At 35.2% G+C, this 13,001-nt stretch overlaps 1 protein-coding gene and 1 pseudogene across 1 annotated transcript in view; both read right to left on the bottom strand.

Annotated features, from left to right (window-relative positions):
- The window catches only part of Tex11 (testis expressed 11), a 384,064-nt gene that overhangs the window by 17,318 nt on the left and 353,745 nt on the right, over nucleotides 1–13,001 (bottom strand). The window lies entirely within an intron of this gene.
- LOC109680750 (small integral membrane protein 15-like) lies at nucleotides 2,467–2,703 on the bottom strand (annotated as a pseudogene).

The following is a 13,001-nucleotide window of genomic DNA, read 5'->3' as shown; positions in this document are numbered from 1 at the left end:
CTCACACTTGCTAGGCAGATGTTCCACCACTTGAGCCACTGTGCCAGCCCTCTTCTTTTTCTAACAGAAGCATTTGATGCTATAATTTTTTGTCTAGATGCTGCATTAGCTGCATTTTTATATGTTGTGTTTTCATTTTCATTCAACAAAATATTCCTAAATTCCCTTCTCTTTGGTCCACTGGGTTATTTAAAAGTATGTTGTTTAATTTCAAAATATTAGGAAATTTTACAGATAACTTTGAATTTCAGATTTATAATCTGGTCTAATTCCATTATGGTCAGAGAAAATAGCTTGTAATTCTAATACTTTATTTTCTGGTGCTGGGGATTGATCCCAGGGACTTGCACATTCTAAGAAAGTGCTCTACCACTGAGCCACACCTTCAGCTGATACTCCAGTACTTTTATTATTTCAATATTTTTAAATTTGTAATAAAAAATATCAAGTTTATCTCAGTATCTAGTTTCATTTTAAATTAGAGCTGTTTGACAATTGCAAATTAAAATTAATTTTCAGAGGTGCAGAAAAATTAATGTTATTAAATATTGCAGAGAATATAATGATGGGACCATGCATTTATAAAAACCATGTTTAATAGCTTAAGGTTCCAGTTATACTAGTTGATTGAAAGAAAGATCTTTTAGTTTTATACTTCTAATTATTGTACCTTCTCATTTTGATATAATTTATCCTGTTTATGCAACTACTACTACATCAAACAAAAATTTTCCAAATTTTAAGCCTCTATTTACCACTTAGGAAGTATGGCTTAACTGTTAATCCCTTAGTTCTTTAAAAGAAATCTAGCATTTAATTTATTTTACTTTTTTTTTCATACTGGGGCTTGGTCAGCGCAGAAGTTTGGATTTGCTCCATTTCCAACCTGGGCTGGTTCACCTCTCTTAGGCAACCTGGTGGTCCCCCAATCCCAGGAGGTCACCATATTAATGCCAAACTTATATCACCATAGCACACTACAGCCCAGAAGTCCTGGACTCAAGTGATTCTCCTGCTTCAGCCTCCAGAGTAGCTAGGACTACAGGTGCACACCACCATGCTTGTCTGGTTGTGGGGTTTGAACTCAGCTTCACACATGCTTAGGCAGGCACTCTAGCCATTGAGCCACACCTTCAGCCCCAAGAAATCTAAAATTTAAATTTTTACCTTAAAACTGCTTGATCAAAAAGTGTAGGATGTCTCTACCATATGAGTTAAAACAGTGAAATAAAAAACAAAAGTGGTATCTACACAATCAGCAAACTATCAGATAAATCATTTTTAAGTATTTCACAGCTCTAGTTGGCACAAGAAAAAACTGGGTCCATGGTACTACAGCATTTGGCATTTTTACTGTTAGCTTTAAATCATAATGTCAATCTTTTTTTTTTTTTTAACAACTCACCTTTAAGAAAATGACAGAGTTCAAAGTACAAAAACTGTTATAACCAGTAGGTGGTATTCTACATAGTCGAGGTAATAAGCAAATTCTGTATAAAATTAGGTTTAAAAATACAGAATGTCTTGATAACTACCAGCTGTCTCAAAGGCTAATGTCAGAAAAATGCAGAAAATAGAAGTATTTCTTGATTAATGTTATTTTGCTTTGAGAAAGCCAGAAATTATTCCATTCCAATAAGTAAGAAAAAATAATGAAAGATATAACTAATACACTGTAACTCTTTTAAGCCAAAGTACACTTTTCACCTTGGTGAGGGCAATTCTAACTTTTATATTCTTATCCTTCATCTATAACAGGACCTTATTTTAAACCAGTATTTAAATAGAGTTCATAATCTAAAGTAGTTTTTCTTCACAGGATATTTTCATTTCAGTATATAAGCTGCAAAACAGCAAATGGCTAAATCAGTTATAAATAATTTGTACTACAGGTTGAATATCCTTTATCTAAAAATGCTTGAACTAGAAGTGTTTTGGAGTTCTTCAAATTTTGAATATGTGCATATACATGAGATATCTTGAGGATGGTCTTCAAATCTAAACACAAAATTTATGTTTCATATATATACATATATATATGCACACACACACACACACACACATATGCCTTCTATGCATAGCTTGAAGGTAACCTTATACAATATTTTTAGTGTTCCTGTATTTTGGCTGTGACCTGTCACGTGAGGTTTGGTGTGCAATTTTCCACTTGTGGCATCGTGCCTATGCTAAGAGAGTTTTGAATTTTGGAGCATTTTGTTTTGGATTTTCAGATTAGGGATGCTCAACCTGAAAAATAAGTGCCAATTTACAATCACTACCAATAGATAACTGACAATCTTCTATACCTAAGCCTAAAAGTTACTATAGCACTGAAGTCAGACCATGATTCTTTCACGTGGTCATATTTCATTTACTAATACTATCATAAAATCCAAAGAAACCTTAGTGGGTCCTTCCAAAGCTGCATAATTGTCCAAATGATTTTTCTCTGGTTATAGTGCATGTTTACTCCTTCAGCCCTTTTTTATTTAGTTGTTTGGCTTTTGCAATGGTTTCTTGATATGTTTGTTTCTTCTTTTGCTCCTTCTCCCTGGCCTCTATCATCTTGGCCCATTTCCAGGACATTATGGCACTTACTAGAAACAGTGGAATAAAGGCCACAATAACTGTTCTAAGGAAGCCATCTAGGTGCTTTGCAGCTCATTCCACAGCACAGTCAATCCAGGCCTTTATGTCAAACATCTTTGTAGTAGCCTTAGGAAACCTGAGACTGTGAGTAGTGATTTCTCACTATGTCCTAGGGATATTACTAAGCCAATGACGATTTCAGATGACTCTTGGCTGTTTATCTTCTTTAGTTCTACTGTATACTTCTGAAAGGTTTACATTTTTAATGAGGTCACGAGCCCATGGGGGATATATTCACCCCCTACTTCTTGATCTTGGCAAGCACAAGCCCTTGTCCTGCCATGGGCCAGGTGGTGCTTGCAAAGGGGAGGTTCCCCAAGAATCCCAGGTCAGATCCATCACACTTTGTGCTGCTTGTAGCCTGTCTACCTCTACTAGACACACAGACAACACCTCAACAGTGACCACCATCAGCCTCCCTTTATCACACAGAGATTAGGACTTTCCTGACTACTTTAAAATTTTTCCAGCTTTATTTTAAGGCTCAGAATATGGTTTATGGTTATGAATGTTCCATGTGCATTTGAAAAAAATGTGTATTCTGTTGCTGTGAGGTGGAGTGCTTAATAAAATGTCAATTAGATGAAGTTGTTTGAGAGTTGTTCACATCTTCTATATTCTTATTGAGTATCTGTTGACTTAGTCTATTGATTACTGAGAGTATTGAAGTGCCCAATTATAGTTAGAAATTATCTATTTCTCATTCTAGTTCTATTAGTTTTTGCTTTACATATTTTGAAGCTCTGTAAAATAATTCTACTTACAATTATAATAAAAAGAATAAAGATATCAGTGTTATTCACAAGATGATGCGATCTTGTGAATACAATTCTTAGAGAACACAATAAAATGTCACTGGAACTAATAAACAAATTCAACAAGATCAATATGCAAAAATCAGTTGTATTTTTATATATCAGCAATGAGAAAGCTGAAAACAAAACAATTTCATTTCTACTGTAGTATAAAATTTCATAAGAATAAACTAAAGACATATATAACTTATATACTAAAAAACTATAAAATATAATTAAAAGACAGATGTAATAAAATGGAAAAATATCCCATGTTTGTGGATTAGAAGACTTAACATAGTTCAGGTGGCAAAACTCCCCCAAATAATTTACTGATTCAACACAATTCCATCAGAGTCTCAGCTAGAGATTTTCCTGCAGAAACTAACAGATTGAGTCTAAAATTTATATGGAAATCCAAGAGACCCAGAATAGCGAAAATGATCTTGAAAGAAGAGTAAAACTTTCTGATTTAAAAGCTTACCACAAAACAATGACAATCCAGACATCATGGTACTGGTATAATGAGAAACATATACATTAATGGGGTAGAATTGACAATATAGAAATTAAAACATGTCTATGTTCAACTAATTTTCACAAATGAGCAAAGACCATCCATTAGGCAAATCTTTAAAACATAACTCCGGGACAAGTAGACAACTACATGATGAAGAATGAAGTTGGAGCTTTATGTCATACCATACATAATAAGTAATTCAACATGCATCAAACATCTGAAAGCAAGAGCTAAAACTATAGAACTGTAGAAAACTTAGAGGTAAAATTTCACGATTTTGAATTTGGCAATGTAGTCTTAGATATGACACCAAAATCCCAAGCAACAAATGACAAATAGATAAACTAGACCTCATCGAAGTTAAAAAGTGTATTTCAAAGGACACTGTCAAGAAAGGTATCTGGGCATATGATACATACCTGTAATCTCAGCTACTCAGGAGGCTGAGGCAGGAAGATTGAACGTTTGAGGTCAGCCTGTGCAACTTAGTGAGACCCTGTTTTAAAATAAAACTTAAAGAAAAGGCTTGGGGTGTATCCCAGTGATATGATGTTTGCCTAGCCCTTGGTTCAATCTGCAGTACCACCCCTCAAAAAGGTAAATGACAATCTATAGAGTGGGAGAAAATATTTGCAAGTCATATATTTGATCAGGGGCTTGTATATAGAACATATAGAAGACTCTTATTACTCAATGATAAAAAATAAACGAGCGTCAGTGGCTCACGCCCATATAATCTTAGCTATTTGGGAGGCTGAGATTGGGAGGGTTGCAGCTCAAGGCCAGCCTCAGAAAACAGCTCACGAGGCCCCATCTCCAAAATAACCAGAGCAAAATGGACTAGAGGCATGGCTCAAGTGGTAGAGTGCCTGCTTTACAAGCACAAAGCCCTGAGTTCAAACCCCAGCCCTGCCAAAATAATAATAATATTTAACTCACTTAAAATTGAGCAAATATTCTGCTATGGTCTGAATATGGTTTGTCCCTGCCAAAACTCATCTTGAAATTTGATTGCCATTGTGGTCATGTTGGGAGGGTGATGAAACAGTTAGCAGAGAATGTTGCCTTTCTCATGGGACTGGGAGAATTCTCCCTTTGAAAGTATTACATTAGTTATTGTGAGAGTGGGTTGTTATAAGTGAGGATGCCTGTTCTGTTTTGCCTCTTGTGCCCATACTTGCTTGCCCTTTCACCGCCATGCTATGATGCTCTCATCAGATGCCTCTGCTGTGACTTTGGACTTACCAGCCTCTGGAGCTGTAAGCCAAAATAAACTTCTTTCCTTTATAATTTAAACAGGCTCAGATATTCTTGTTAAGCAACAGAAAGACAGGGTCTGAATAGATATTTCTCCAAAGACATACAACAGCTAATAATCATCTGAAAAGATACTTAACATCACTGGTCTTGAGGAAAATTAGTCATCAGGAAACCAAACCTACTAGAGGACACCACTGTATTCATTAGGACAGCTACAATTGAAAAGTCAGAGAATACAAGTGTTGGCAAGGAGGTGGAGAAATGTGTAACCTCATTCATTGGTAGTAGGAGTATAAAATAGTTCGAACTCTGGAAAACATTCTGGGAGTTCCTCAAATGATTAAACATAGTTACCATATGATCTAGCAATTCTACTCTGAGGTATACACCCCAGAAAAAGCAAAACTGTGTCCTGATAAAAACTTGTATATGAATATTTACACAGCATTATTCATAGTGGCCAAAGGATAGAAACAATCCAAATGTTCATCAACTGATAGAATGGATAAATGAAATATAGTATATCATATCATACAGTGGAATATTTGACTATAAAAGTAAGGAAGTACTGATACATGCCACAACATGGATGAACTTTGAAAATCTGCTAATTGAATTTATACTGTTTATTTCCTCATGATGATGTCTGTGACATTCATCCACTATTTGCATGTATCAGATGTTAATTCCTTTTATTGCTTCACAGTACATGAGTATTAGTATGCTACAATTTATTTAATCCACCCTCCTGCTGATGTACAATAGGATTCTTTCAAATTTTTAGCTCTTATGAATAGAGCTTTCTTGAACATTCTTGTACCTAGTTTGGTGAATAGACACACTCACTCTCACCTGAGGGGTGAGAATGCAGGGTCATTGCTAGGATAGGTGTGTATCTGGTTTTAGCAGATACTGCCAAACAGTTTTCCAAAGTGGTTTTACCAATTACATTTCTGCCAGCAATGTATCAGAGCTCTAGTTGCTTCCCAACCTCATTAACAGCTGGCATTTTAATTTTAATCATTTCAATGAGTGTGCAGTGGTCTCTCGTTATAGTCTTAATTTGCATTTCCTCGATGAGTGATAATGTGGATCATCTTTTCCTCTGCTTATTTACAATTTATATATCCTCTTTTATGAAGTTACCATTTAATTCTTTCACCCATTTTGTATTGGGTTGCCTTTTCTGTTGTATGAGATCTTTACATATCTAGAATTTGTCAGGCTTATATGTCTTATCTTCTTCTTGTCTGAGTGACTTTTCTCAATGGTATCCTTTATTTATTTATTTTATTTATTTAGGTGGTACTGGTGTTTGAAGAGGACCTTGTGCTTGCTAAGCACGCACTCTACTACTTGTGCTACGCCTCTAGCCCATTGGTATTTTGGTTTTTGACAAACAAGTTCTCAATTATAGTGAAGTTCACTTTGTCAATATTTTCTTGTACAGTTGATAATTTTTTGTGTTTCCAAGGTCATGAAGATACTCTTGTATGATTGTTCTTAGAAATATTATTGTTTTACATTGTAATCTGTTTTTTTTTAGATTGGATCTTGCCTTGTTGCCCAGGCTGGCCTCAAACTCCTGGGCTCAAATGGTCCTCCTGCCTAAACCTCCTGAATACATGGGCCTAGTGGGCACATGTCAACATGCCTGGATTCTTTGAGAGAAGAATAGTATAGTGTGAGAGAGAGATCAAGGTTCATTTTTTCCTATATAGATATTTAATTGTTCCAGCACTTTAATATATTAAAAGCTTTTCCTCATTGAGTAGTACTGAGCACCTTTGTTGCAAGTTAAACGATCATGTTCAGGTCAATTTCTGGACTGTATTCTGGACTCTGTTCTGTGGTGTAAGTCCTAAACTGTTCATCTTTTTCATGATTTTCCTTTGCATCTCTATAGAAATTTTAATGTCCTGTCAACATTCATAGGTAAACCAGCCGGGATTTTAATAGAGATTGGCTTGAATATATAGATCAGATTGGGAAAATTGACACCATAATAATATTAATTTTTCTTGTCCATAAACATAATATATCTTCATTAGTTAGGCCTTTTGAAATTTCAGTGATGTTTCAGTTTTTTTTTTTAGTTTTCAGTGTAGAGGTCTTCTACATCTTTCATTATAGATTTATCACTAGGCATTTGGTGGATTTTGATGCTATTATAAATGGCATCTTAAAAGTTAATTTTTCAATCATTTCTTGCTAGTATACAGAAATAGAATCAACTTTTTATGCTGACCTGTATTCAACAACCATATCAAATTCACTTTTTTTACAATTTTAATGAAAATAAGTAAGAAACCATATTATCTGTGTATATCATGTGCATATACATACACACATAGACACATACACTTATAGTTCTGCTACAATGGTTGTCTTGAAAACTTGAATTTGTCCTAACATGACTGATGTATTAAATAACAATATTAAATAACAATACACAGTCTAAATTTAAGTGTCTTCTTTGTTCAATTTTCCATGTGAAACAGTAGATGAATGCAGAGAATAGTATCTTGCTGAATCATGCTGTTTAGGAATACACAACAGACACAAATACACAACTCAAATTTGATCAGCTACCTCAGTCCACTACATGTATTACGTTTGTTGCTACAACTTTCCATCAGATTTTAGATAACCTTCCTTCCATCACTTCACAATATCACACAAGCGTCAATCCTTCTGATGTCCACTTTCACAAACAGTTCTCAGGTCTTTTTAAAGGCAAATGCCATATTTATTGTATTATTGATCTATTTTTAGTCATTTATGATAATATAAAATGGTTCTCTAATCTTATTAGGTTCCTATCTTTTAAAAGTGTGTCACTGACCAAGTTTTTGTGTGTTATGTCCCTAACCCCATTTCCCCACAAGTGCTTGGTTTTTATTGCACAATTTTACATAGTATAATCATTTTTAGCAACACATATGCCATGTTATAGCAGAACTGATTATACATGTAAAGTATTTTGGTAGTTGCTAATCCACAAACCCATGAAAACCAAAGTTCCAACTAGAGTACATTATTGTGCATAGTTCTTTTTGTCTTCAGCCTTGTGTCTAATCAAAACAGTGTTTTCAAAGTTACTTAAATCAGCTTTATTTCCTCACTCCCTTTAGTATGTTTTTGTAGTTCATTTGTAATACAGTTAAGACTCATTTGTCACAGTGTGAATTCCATATGGCGTTCTCTCCACATCCTGATTGGTTTATTTTTAAACTGTACACAGTAAAATCTACTCCTTGTGGTGTATATTTCTCTGGATTTTGACAAATGCATGAAGTTGTCTGTCTACTATCATAGCTCCTTACAGAATAGTTCATTTCCCTAAATATTCTCTCAAGTTGCCAGTTTATAGTGAATTCCTTTTCCTATGTGCAACCTCTGGCAACCACTGATCTATTTTCTGTTCCTATATTTTTACCTATTCCAGGATGTCATATAAATGGAATCATAATCTTTGTGATCTGACTTTTTTTTTACTTAACAAATGCATTTAACATCCATTTGCTGCAGAATAGTGTTCTATTATACATTTTCAGGTTACCTTTTATGTTGCTATTGACATTATATGGTTAGCTCCTCAGCATGGCAGATTGTTTGGTTCTCCATGATGCTTTCAAAGTCAAGGTTTAGAAATTGCTCTATTTCTATGATACCTTTAAATAGGCAAAATTCCTAACCAATGTACATGCAGGACAGGGATTATTAGCGTCACTTCCCAATGCAAAAAGTAAGATCTGAGGATTGGGTTGTGGTGGTGCATGGCTGTAATCCCAGAACTTGGGAGGCTGAGGCAGGAGAATTGTGAGTTCAAGGCCAGTTTGTGCTGCCTAACAAGTTTCAGGCTAGCCTGGGCTACGATAGCAAGACCCTGTCTCTAACAACAACATTATGGCTGAGAGAGTAAATAATCTGCCCATGGAAATATAGCAAATTAATGGAGAGTCAGGACTATAATCATGTAGAGCAGAAGAATGGCTATGACCAGAAGGTTGGAAAACAGAACCTAGAGAAACTACTTTTTGAAGTATTCGGTCTGAAGAAGAGAGGGCCTAGCACATATTTTGGAAATGGTCATGCATCAAGACATCACAGATGGTTTTTAGAAAGCAGCATGGAGAGATGTGAAATGGGTTACTAGGAGGCCTGGAATTATTTCACCACAATGTGGAATGGATGTGATGGTAGTGTACACACATGACTCATTCCCTGACAGGGGTGGGGAAGTCTTTATATTTCACTACTAAATATAAAATATGGAAAAGCATGTTTGGTTTTAGATAATGTTTATTAGAGTTACCTTCTAGTCTTAATCTGTTGAAAGATTTTATTACAAATGGTTATTAACTTTTTCTCAACTGCTTCTCTTGCATCTCTTGAGGAGATCATATCTTTCCCTTTTATTTGGTTAATGTGCACTTAATCTTGCATGTTGAATTCTTGGGATCAACACTAATTGATCAAACAGTAGCTATTGTATTTTTAATGTCTCAAGGATTTGTAGTGACCCTCCCTTTTGAATTATTGATATTAGTAATTATTTTTTTTCTGGATCTGTCTTGTAAGGTGTTTAGCAATTGTATTAACCTTTCCCAAGAACTAACTTTTAGCTGCTAATTTTCTGCATTATATGTTTGTTTTCTATTCCACTCTTTTCTGCTGTCACTTTGTTATGCTCTTCCTGATATCTTCTTTGAGTTTAATTTGCTATTCTTTCCCTGTATTCAAGTTAGAAGTTTAGATCACTGATTTTCTTTTTCTTTTCTTTTATTTTTGGTGGTACTGGAGTTTGAACTCAGGGCTGCATCCTTGCTAGGTGGATGCACTACCACTTGAGCCACTCTGCCAGCCTGATCACTGATTTTCAACCCTTCATTTTTCTAATATATGCATTTAAAGCTATATATTTTCCTTTATTTTAGTTGTATCCAACAAGTTTGATATATTTCATTTTTGTTGACTTCAATATATTTCATAATTTTTTTTTTGCAGTACTGGGGCTTGAACTCAGGGCCTACACCTTGAGCCACTCTACCAGCCCTTTTTTGTGAAGGATTTTTTTCGAGACAGGGTCTCACGAATTATTTGCCCTGGCTGGTTTCAAACTGCGATCCTCCTGATTTCTGCCTCTTGAGTAGCTAGGATTACTGGCGCCTGGCTTCCATAATTTTCATTTTGATTTTTTCTTTACTTTATTGGGTTATTTTGAAGGGTTTTAAAAAAAATTTCCAATAGTGGGGATTATATAGTCCTCTTTCTGCTGTGTTTTTTTGTTTAACCTTACTTTGTATATTTCAATCCTTTGACATTTGAGCCTTGTTTTTTGGTTCAACATAAAATCTATTTTGGCAAATGTTATAAATGTTCTTGAAAATAGTGTACATTCTATAGTTAATAGATATATTATTCTACATATGTATCAATTAGGGGTGAACTAAGGTTTAAAGTTTGGAAAACTTGTAAAAATAAATAATGAATATTTGTAGGCAAACCATAGTATACACTTTGATCAGGAGACATTGGGCCAAGATAACTGTATAAGAAAAATCTTGATTCACACCTGCATATTTATAAAAACAAATTACATATGCTAGAACTGGGTAGAATTGAATGACATTCCTAATTAGGTCAGACACTTGGGAAAAGGAATAGTATAAAATACCATAAATATTTGAGGATGGGAACAAACCTGTCTCCTGTACCTGAGACACCTAAATATTTCTTCAGTGACTTCATAGCTCTGTATGACAGTCCCTACCATCTGCCAACAGGGTGTTGTTTTGCCTTGTTATGATAAGCACATGCTTCATGTTAAGGCATAATTCAAATCAAATCCTACCAAAAGTGAAGATTTTTAAGATTGACTTGTATTAGAGATTCTTAAGTATCTCTCCATATGCTAGTCAGTTTTCTGCTGCTATAACAAAATTGAGATATTCAACTTAAAAGAGAAAAGGTTTATTTTGGCTCACAGTTTTGGAGGTTTCAGTCCATGACCAATTTGCTCCATTGCTTTGGGCCTGTGGCAGCATAGAACCTCAAAGCAGGAGGGCATGTGAAGGACGATGCTCATTTCATGGTGGCCAGGAAAAAGAGAGGCCAGAGTCCCAGTATTCCCTTTGAGGGGATGCCCCCAATGACTTATCTTTCTTCCACTGGGCCTTACCTCCTAAAGATTTTACCGTTTCTCAAAAGCACCAAGCTGAGGACCAATCCTTTAACACATGGGCCTTTGGGGATACTTATCCAAAACATAGTGCTCCAGCTAATTGTTTAATTTCTTTCAGGGAAAAAAATCCTAAACTCAAGTTCTATTTCTGTGGTTTAAATCCTGATCGAAGTTGAGCTTCTTTTAATCTGGTCAAGTTTTGCCACTTTGTTTAATGTGCTTGAAGATCAGCTACAACTATCTTTGCTCTTGGCTGATTGCAAAACCATCATTCAAAAGAATTTAGTATTCACTGAGAAATAATATCTAGGACAATAGCAACCCATACAGGATTGTTAGTAATCAACTCAATGGAACAATCAAGAAAGCCTGCCTGCTGAAGGAATAATCCTAGTTTTTGTATGTACAATTGAATAGACAAAATTTCTAAATCCACATATGCCCTGTTAAATGGTAGCTTTTATCAACAACATATGGATAAATTAGAATGAACTTTCAAGTTTGGGGTTGAGTAGCCCATAGTATGTAAATATATGATATAACAGGACCCATGTTGGGCTTTGTTCTAAAGCTCTCAGGAGGTTTATCTTGTTTGCCATAATCACTACTACTTTTGATGATGACACTTTAATACTTTATGCCAAAGTAAAAATCATACCACTGGGGATAAATGGATTTTTTTCTTTGTGGTGACCTATGAAACAACTAAAGACTTTTCTCTGTTTTCATGCTTTTGTGATAATTTCGCTCATATTACAAAATAAATAGCTTTAATAAATCAAATCACCCTTTTGGCTGGAACCACCATCTTCCAGTAATTCACCAAAATGATGAAAACAAAGGGAAAGAAGGAGAGGAATCCAATATATGTTTTCTAGGGAGTTGTTCCTTTGGCCACACACATGCCAATGTACAAGAAGGGTGATATTGTAGGTATCAAGGGAAGGCATTTCAAGAAGCAATGCCCCACAAATGTTACCATGGCAAAGCTGAAGTGTCTACAGTGTTACCCTGCATGCTGCTGGCATTGTTGTGAACAAGCAAGTTAAAGACAAGATTCTTGCCAAGAGAATTAATGTATGTACTGAGAATATTAAGCACTCAAAGAGCTGAGATAGCTTCCTAAAACGCATGAAGGAAAATGATCAGAAAAAGAAGGAAGCCAAAGAGATAGGACCAGTTCAACTGACTTGCCAGCCTGCTCCACCCAGAGAAGCGTACTTTGTGAGAACCAATGGGAAGGAGCCTGAGCTGCTGGAATTTATTCCCTATGAATTCATGGCACAATGGATATAAAAAAATAAAAGACTACGGGCTGTAAAAAAATCAAATCATTAAGATTACTTATTAGCCCCAACATTCGATTTTTCTCTTTATAGAAAGTATGATTCTAAGCACACTCCTAGCAAGTGATAATCTTTAATAGAGACCACGAAGAAGATGTCTTTTTGTACAGCTAGGAAGAGATTAAAAACTGTGAGCTCCCTTAAATTGGAATGGTTTGGAATGTCTTATCATCATAAGACACCCTTGATATAATCCCAACTTCCTTGCAAGTCTCCTTTTCTTTTCTTGGAAATCTGACCTGTCC

The sequence above is a fragment of the Castor canadensis genome, chromosome X (genome assembly GCF_047511655.1).
Source record: "Castor canadensis chromosome X, mCasCan1.hap1v2, whole genome shotgun sequence".
NCBI lineage: Eukaryota > Metazoa > Chordata > Mammalia > Rodentia > Castoridae > Castor > Castor canadensis.
The sequence above is the reverse complement of the archived record's forward strand: the minus strand, read 5'-3'. Positions and strand labels throughout refer to the sequence as shown.